At 37.4% G+C, this 7,355-nt stretch overlaps 1 non-coding gene across 1 annotated transcript; it reads left to right on the forward strand.

Moving 5' to 3' along the window:
- The first annotated feature begins 2,397 nt into the window (after positions 1-2,397).
- On the forward strand, positions 2,398-2,506 carry LOC127746408 (small nucleolar RNA R71). Its single transcript, XR_008008028.1, has one exon. It is a non-coding gene; the product is annotated as a small nucleolar RNA R71 (small nucleolar RNA).
- Positions 2,507-7,355: the final 4,849 nt, after the last annotated feature.

Consider the following 7,355-nt stretch of genomic DNA (forward strand, 5'->3'; position numbering starts at 1 on the left):
ATCATATGTTTGTGGTCAATGTCTAGGATAGGTAACCTTAGTTCTCAATTACTTGCCAAGAGGTTTCTTGCACTTTAATTTTCCATTCTTTGACTTTTATTGCTTTGACTTTTACTTTCTTCCATGTTTACTTTTCACACTCTTGGTTGAGAAATTGAGTGTTTGGGTGGAATTGAGTTATGGATGTCCATTCCGCATTGTGTGGGAATAGTTAATTGGTTTGGTTTCCATTGACGCTAGTCTTTCACTAAATTAATTAGTGAGTTGACTAGGACTTATGGATTGAGATCAATTACACCCTTTTGACTAATTCTCAAGGAGGATTGACTAGTTTTGATTGATTCCACACAATTGCCATGTTTGTGGTCCACAACTAGGATAGGAATCCCTAATGACCCAATTCTTGCCAAGAGTCCTTTTTAGCATTTAATTTCCATTTTTATTGCTTTTATTTGCTTTCTTTTAATTTCTTGCATGATCATTTAATTCCTTGCTATTTATATTTCTTGCCAATTGCTATCATCTAATCCCCCATTTCCTCTCACAGCCAATAAATGTACATTTCATTGCAACTCCTAGGGAGAACGACCCGGGAGTTAAATAATCTCGGTTATTATTTGATCTGTATTGTGACATCTAAACATTTGATTTGGGAATTAATTGTTGGTCTAGACTATACTTTCAATGAAAGAAATCCTATTTTAGAGAAAAATCTAGATCGACGATAAATTCCAACATCAAGTACCTTCCTAACCAGTGCTTGATGATGGTTGCCGAACACCAAACTTAGAGTTGGTGTCTGGGGGACCCTGTAAACTCTGCACTGATAGTGAAGGCTGAAACATTATATGTTGTACAATGGTACCTCCTTTGTCAGAGGAAGACTGAGGGTTAAGGATCTTGAATAAGATATGATCCTTCCACAACCTCAGGATTAGCTCTCCCTTTTCCACATCTATCAAGGCCTTAGCAGTGGCTAGGAAAGGCCTTCCTAGGATGATGGATTCATCTCTATCCTTCCCAGTGTCTAGGATCAAGAAATCAGTAGGAAGGTGAAGGTTTTCAACCTTCACAAGGACATCTTCCACCATACCATATGCCCTTTTTAGGGACTTGTCTGCCATCTCCAATGAGATCATGGCAGGCTGCACCTCTTAAATTCCCAACTTCTTCATCACAAAGAGAGGCATGTGGTTGATGCTTGAATCAAGGTCACATAGTGCCTTCTCAACGGTGATAGTCCCTATAGTACAGGGAATTAGGAAGCTTTCGGGATCAGGCAGCTTTTAAGGGTGCCTCTTTTGTACTAAGGCATTGCATTCCCTTTGAGGCTTCCAAACACGCCACAGAAGGGGATCCTTCTTCAATCCCTCTGTATGAGAGGAATTGGCTTTCAGCTTCTTGAGGATTGCCAAGAACCAAGCAATTTGCTCCTCCTTAGGTTCCTCTTCCTCGTTTGAAGAGAGATATTCCTCAGGCTCCTCTATCTTTATAGGGGCATGCATGATGATGTTCCCAGGCTCCTCATAAGCCATGATTTCCTTAAGTTCCTCAACAAAAGGCTCCTCTTTGGGTTCGGTCACAACCTCCACAATGACGGATTCACTTTCGTGTTGCTAGGAAGAATGTTTGAAGGGATCTCTGGGATCTTCTTACTCAGCTGACCAATGTTTGAAGGGATCTCTGGGATCTTCTGGCTCAGCTGACCAACCTATATTCCTAAGTTCCTGATGGATGATGTTGTTTCTGCCATGAAACTGTGAGTGGTCTTAGAGAGGTTAGAGACAATGGTGGTCATGTCAGAGAGGCTCTGGATAGGAGTCTCCATCTTTTGCTAAGAGGGTTGGAATGGTTTGTTGTTGAATCGGTTCTAGTTCATTCTACCCTGATTGTTGCTGAAGCCTTATTGAGGCTTCTGTTGATCTCTCCACCCAAAATTAGTGTGGTTCCTCTATCCCTGATTGAAAGTATTCGAATAGGGACAATTGTTGGAATTTCTGGAAGAGTTTCCCATGTAGTTCATCTCCTTCATTGTGGTCCAGGTGTTGTCACTTGCGTCTAAATCATACGCTGTTTCCGGACAATAAGCATCTGAGCTATGCGTCCCACTCAAATGTTGAGAGATCATATTAATCTGTTGAGACATGAGCTTGTTCGAAGCCAAGATGCCATCTAAGGTGTCTACTTCCAAGACACCTCTCTTTTGAGCAGCCCTATTGTTCACAGGGTTCTTCTCAGAAGTGTACATATACTGGTTATTGGCAACCATGTCAATAAGCTCCTGTGCTTGTTCAGGCGTCTTCTTGAAATGGAAGGATCCACCTGCAGAGTGGTACAATAACATCTTGGATGCCTCAGATAGACCATCATAGAAGATATCTAGCGTGATCCAGTCTGAAATCATGTCAGGAGGACATCTCCTGATCAGTTGTTTGTATCTTTCCCAAGCTTCATAGAGGGATTCTCCTTCTTTCTGTTTGAAGGTTTGTACTTCCACCCTGAGCTTGCTCAGCTTCTGAGGTGGGAAGAACTTCGTCAAGAATCCATTGACTACCTTCTCCCATGTGTCTAGGCTTTCTTTAGACTGAGAATCCAGCCATGGCCTTGCTTTGTCTCATACAGCAAAGAGGAAGTGCATGAGCATGTAGACTTTTGGATTTACTCCATTAGTCTTGACAGTGTCACCGATCTACAGGAAGTCAGATATGAATTTATTGGGATCTTCCTGCGGAAGTCTATAAAAGTGGCAATTCTATTGTACTAGAGTGACTAATTAAGGCTTCAACTCAAAGTTGTTTGCACCAATGGCAGGAATGGAGATGCTGCGCCCATAGAATTCAGAATTGGGTGCAGTATAAGATCCAAGGACCTTTCTTGCGTCTTCTCCAACTTTTGGATTAGCTGGCATTGTTGTATCTTCAGCTTCTTATTCTAGAGCTCCTGTGAGATTCCTTACGACTCTGCTAGCCTGAGCTTGTTGCAAACGCCACCTTAAAGTCCTTTCAGGTTCAGGATTTAGATCAAAGAGAGGTTCTTTATCCCTATTCCTGCTCATAAACAAGAAGAAAGAAACCAAGAAGAGAAAAGAAAAGAGTCTCTATATCAGAGTATAGAGGACTCCTAGTGAGAAAGTTAGAAGAAGAGAAAAGAAAAGAGAGATATCTTATAATTGAAAAATAATTTTCAAAAATAAACTGAGAAATAGATTGAAAGCTTTCAAAAAATGAGAGAGAAAAAGGTTAGAGTATTTTCGAAAAAGAAGAGAGAGAAAAAAAGAATTAAAGAGACACCAAACCTTTAAAATTAAAATAAGATAAAACAAATAACTAACTAACAAGATTTGAAAATAAAATAGAATAAAATATTTAATTTTGAAAATTTTTGAAATTAAGAAGAGAGAGTCAATCAAAGATTTTAAAATTTAAATTTGGAAAGAAAAAGTCAAATAAGATAAGATAAGATTTTAAAAGATTTAAGATAGAAGATTTGATTTTGAAAAATATTAAAATTAAAAATGAAAGTCAAGGAAAGATTTTAAAAATTTTAAAATTTTAAAATTCAAAATTAAAAGAAAGAGAAACGAACAAAATATTAAACTTTTAAAATCTGAAATTGAATTAAAGATAAGAAAATCAAACAAAAAGATAAGATAAGGATTTAAACATAAATAAAAAAAACAAGATTACTAAACAAGACACAAACTTAAAATTTTGAATTTAAATAAAAAATAAGATAAAGATTCAATATTTTATTTTAAAATTTTTGAAATTCAAAAAGAAAAATAAAGAAAAAGGAAACACTAAACTTAAAATTTTTGAAAACAAATCACATTAATTTCCGAAAATCTAAAAGAAAAACATTAAAGGACATCAAACTTAAATTTTTTTTAAATCAAACAATGAAAAACATAAAGGAAACTTCGAACACCAAGAAAGAAAAACAAGAACAATTTTCAAAAACTCAATAAAAGAAAAAGAAAAAGGGACACCAAACTTAAGACTTGAAACAAGACTCAAACGAAAGAAAAAGATTACTAAAGATGAAAATATTTTTGAATTTTTTTTAAAAAAGAAAAATAAGAAACACGAAAAGAAAAACAGTAAAAAATACCTGATCTAAGCAGCAAGACAACCGTTAGCTTGTCAATCACGAACAATCTCTGGCAATGGCGCCAAAAACTTGGTGCGCGAAATTAAAACTCACACAACTGAACCGGCAAGTGCACCGGGTCATCCAAATAATACCTCAGGTGAGTGAGGGTCGAATCCCACGAGGATTGCTGGATTGAGCAAGCTGTGGTTATCCTGCAGATCTTAGTCAGCGGATAGAAAGTTTATTGTTGTTGTTTGGTGCACGAATTTGTAATCCGTACAACTAACCAGCAAGTGCACTGGGTCGTCCAAGTAATACCTTACGTGAGTAAGGGTCGATCCCACGGAGATTATTGGTTTGAAGCAAACTATGTTTATTTTATTAATCTTAGTCAGGATGCCAATAAGATTATTTGGATTTAATTGTAAGAAGTAAAAGTGTTTGGAATAAGTAATTGTTACTTTATTAATGAAGAATATGTTGGAGTTTTGGAGATGCTTTGTCCTCTGAATTTCTGCAATGTAATATTCAACTCAATTGTTTTAAAGTTTCATCCATGGCAAGCTGTATGTAGGGTGTCACCATTGTTAGTGGCTACTTCCCATCCTCTCAGTGAAAACGGTCCAGATGCTCTGTCACAGCACGGCTAATCAGCTGTTGGTTCTCGATCATGTTGGAATAGGATCCATTGATCCTTTTGCGTTTGTCATCACGCCCAGCAATCGTGAGTTTAAAGCTCGTCACAGCCATTCAATCCCTGAATCCTACTCGGAATACCATAGACAAGGTTTAGACTTTCCGGATCCTCAAGAGTGGCCGCCATCAGTTCTAGCTTATACCACGAAGATTCTGATTAAGGAAGCTAAGAGATAATCATTCAATCTGATGTAGAATGGAGGTGTTTGTCAGGCACACGTTCATGGATTGAGGAAGGTGATGAGTGTCACAGATCATCACCTCCTTCACAATTAAGCGCGAATGAACATCTTAGATAGGAACACACACACGTTTGAATCAAATAGAAACAATTGCATTAATTCATTGAGACGCTGCAGAGCTCGTCACCCCCAACAATGGAGTTTAGAGACTCATGCCGTCAAAGTGTATAAAAATTCAGATCTGAAAATGTCATGAGGTCCAAGATAAGTCTCTAAAAGTTGTTTAAATAGTACACTAGTAACCTAGGTTTACAGAAAATGAGTAAACTAAGATAATTGGTGCAGAAATCCACCTCTGGGGCCCACTTGGTGTGTGCTGGGGCTGAGACTAAAGCTTCTCACGTGCTTGGGCTGTTTCTGGAGTTGAACACCAGGTTGTAATGTGTTTTGGGCGCTGAACTCCAACTTGTAACCTGTTTCTGGCGCTGGACGCCAGACAGCAGCATGAAACTGGCGTTGAACGCCAGTTTACGTTGTCTATCTTCGCGTAAAGTATGGACTATTATATATTGCTGGAAAGCCCTGGATATCTACTTTCCAACCCAATTGAGAGCGCGTCAATTAGACTCTTGTAGCTCCAAAAAATCCATTCCGAGTGCAGAGAGGTCAGGATCCAACAACATCAGCAGTCCTTTTTCAGCCTAACTCAGATTTTTGCTCAGCTCCCTCAATTTCAGCCAGAAAATACTTAAAATCACAGAAAAACACACAAACTCATAGTAAAGTCCAGAAATATGATTTTTGCCTAAAAACTAATAATATTCTACTAAAAACTAATTAAAATATGCTAAAATCTACATGAAATTACCCCCAAAAAGCGTATAAAATATCTGCTCATCACAACACTAAACTTAAACTGTTGCTTGTCCCGAAGCAACTAGATGAATAAAATAGGATAAAAAGAATTTAAGGAGTAATAAAATCTCCGAGTTTTAAGTGAAGCTCAGATTCTAATTTAGATGAGCGGTGCTAGTAGCTTTTTGTTTCTGAACAGTTTTGGCATCTCCCTTTATCCTTTGAAATTCAGAATGATTGGCATCCATAGGAACTCAGAATTCAGATAGTATTATTGATTCTCCTAGTGTAGTATGTTGATTCTTGAACACAGTTACTTTATGAGTCTTGGCCGTGGCCCTAAGCACTTTGTTTTCCAGTATTACCACCGGATACATAAATGCCACAGACACGTGACTGGGTGAACCTTTTCAGATTGTGACTCAGCTTTGCTAAAGTCCCCAGTTAGAGGTGTCCAGCGCTCTTAAGCACACTCTTTTTGCTTTGGATCACGACTTTAACCACTCAGTCTCAAGTTTTTCACTTGGACCTGCATGTCACAAGCACATGGTTAGGGACAGCTTGATTTAGTCGCTTAGGCCTAGAACTATTTCCTTGGGCCCTCTTATCCACTGATGCTCAAAGCCTTGGATCCTTTTTACCCTTGTCTTTTGGTTTTAAGGGATGTTGGCTCTTATTCCTTTTCTTGATCCAATGATTCCTTGTAAATTTTTTTTTTCACTGCTTTTTCTTGCTTCAAGAATCAAATTCATGATTTTTCAGATCATCAATAATATTTTTCGTGTTCCTCATTCTTTCAGGAGCCAATATTCATAAAATTCAAGATAAAAATTATGCACTGTTCAATCATTCATTCAGAGAACAAAAAGTATTGCCACCACATATAATTAATTATAATTTTTATTATTAAAAACTCAAAAAATAAATTACTCCTTTATTCTAAAAATCTACTATTTTATTCATGTCTGATGATGAGGAGAAAAATAAATTATAACTTAATTGGAAATAAAACCAGAATAGATATGATAATTACTACTACTACTATTATATATCTTCTAAGGTAAATTTCTAAAATAACATTATCACAGAGTTAAATCTAAAATTAGAACTCAACAACCTATGTTTTTGGAAGTGGATGTTCCTTTGATCTGCGGGGTGCTTGTTCCTTCAAGGATTAATTTCTGGCGCTTCAGCTCCCTTAAATCACGCCCTTGCTCTTCTTGTTCCTTAAGCAGTTTGCAAAGCATGCTACTTTGATTTTTCTGTTCTTCTTTTATTTGGTTCATAGCTTCTTGCAATTTGGAAACAGATGCCTCAAGATGTTCCCAATATTTGAATTGAGGAAGTTCTGGGAGGACTTTCTGTGCTCTCCTCTTGATTGGATCATCCTGCAGCTGTTGTCTGTCCATTGATATTCTAGTGATTGGCCTCTCAACTGAGATATACTCTGTTATTCTCATCTTCACTCCGGCATCTCTGCAGAGCATAGAAATTAAGCTTGGATAGGCCAATCTGGCATCCTTGGAATTC

Source organism: Arachis duranensis, chromosome 3, assembly GCF_000817695.3.
Source record: "Arachis duranensis cultivar V14167 chromosome 3, aradu.V14167.gnm2.J7QH, whole genome shotgun sequence".
Lineage (NCBI taxonomy): Eukaryota > Viridiplantae > Streptophyta > Magnoliopsida > Fabales > Fabaceae > Arachis > Arachis duranensis.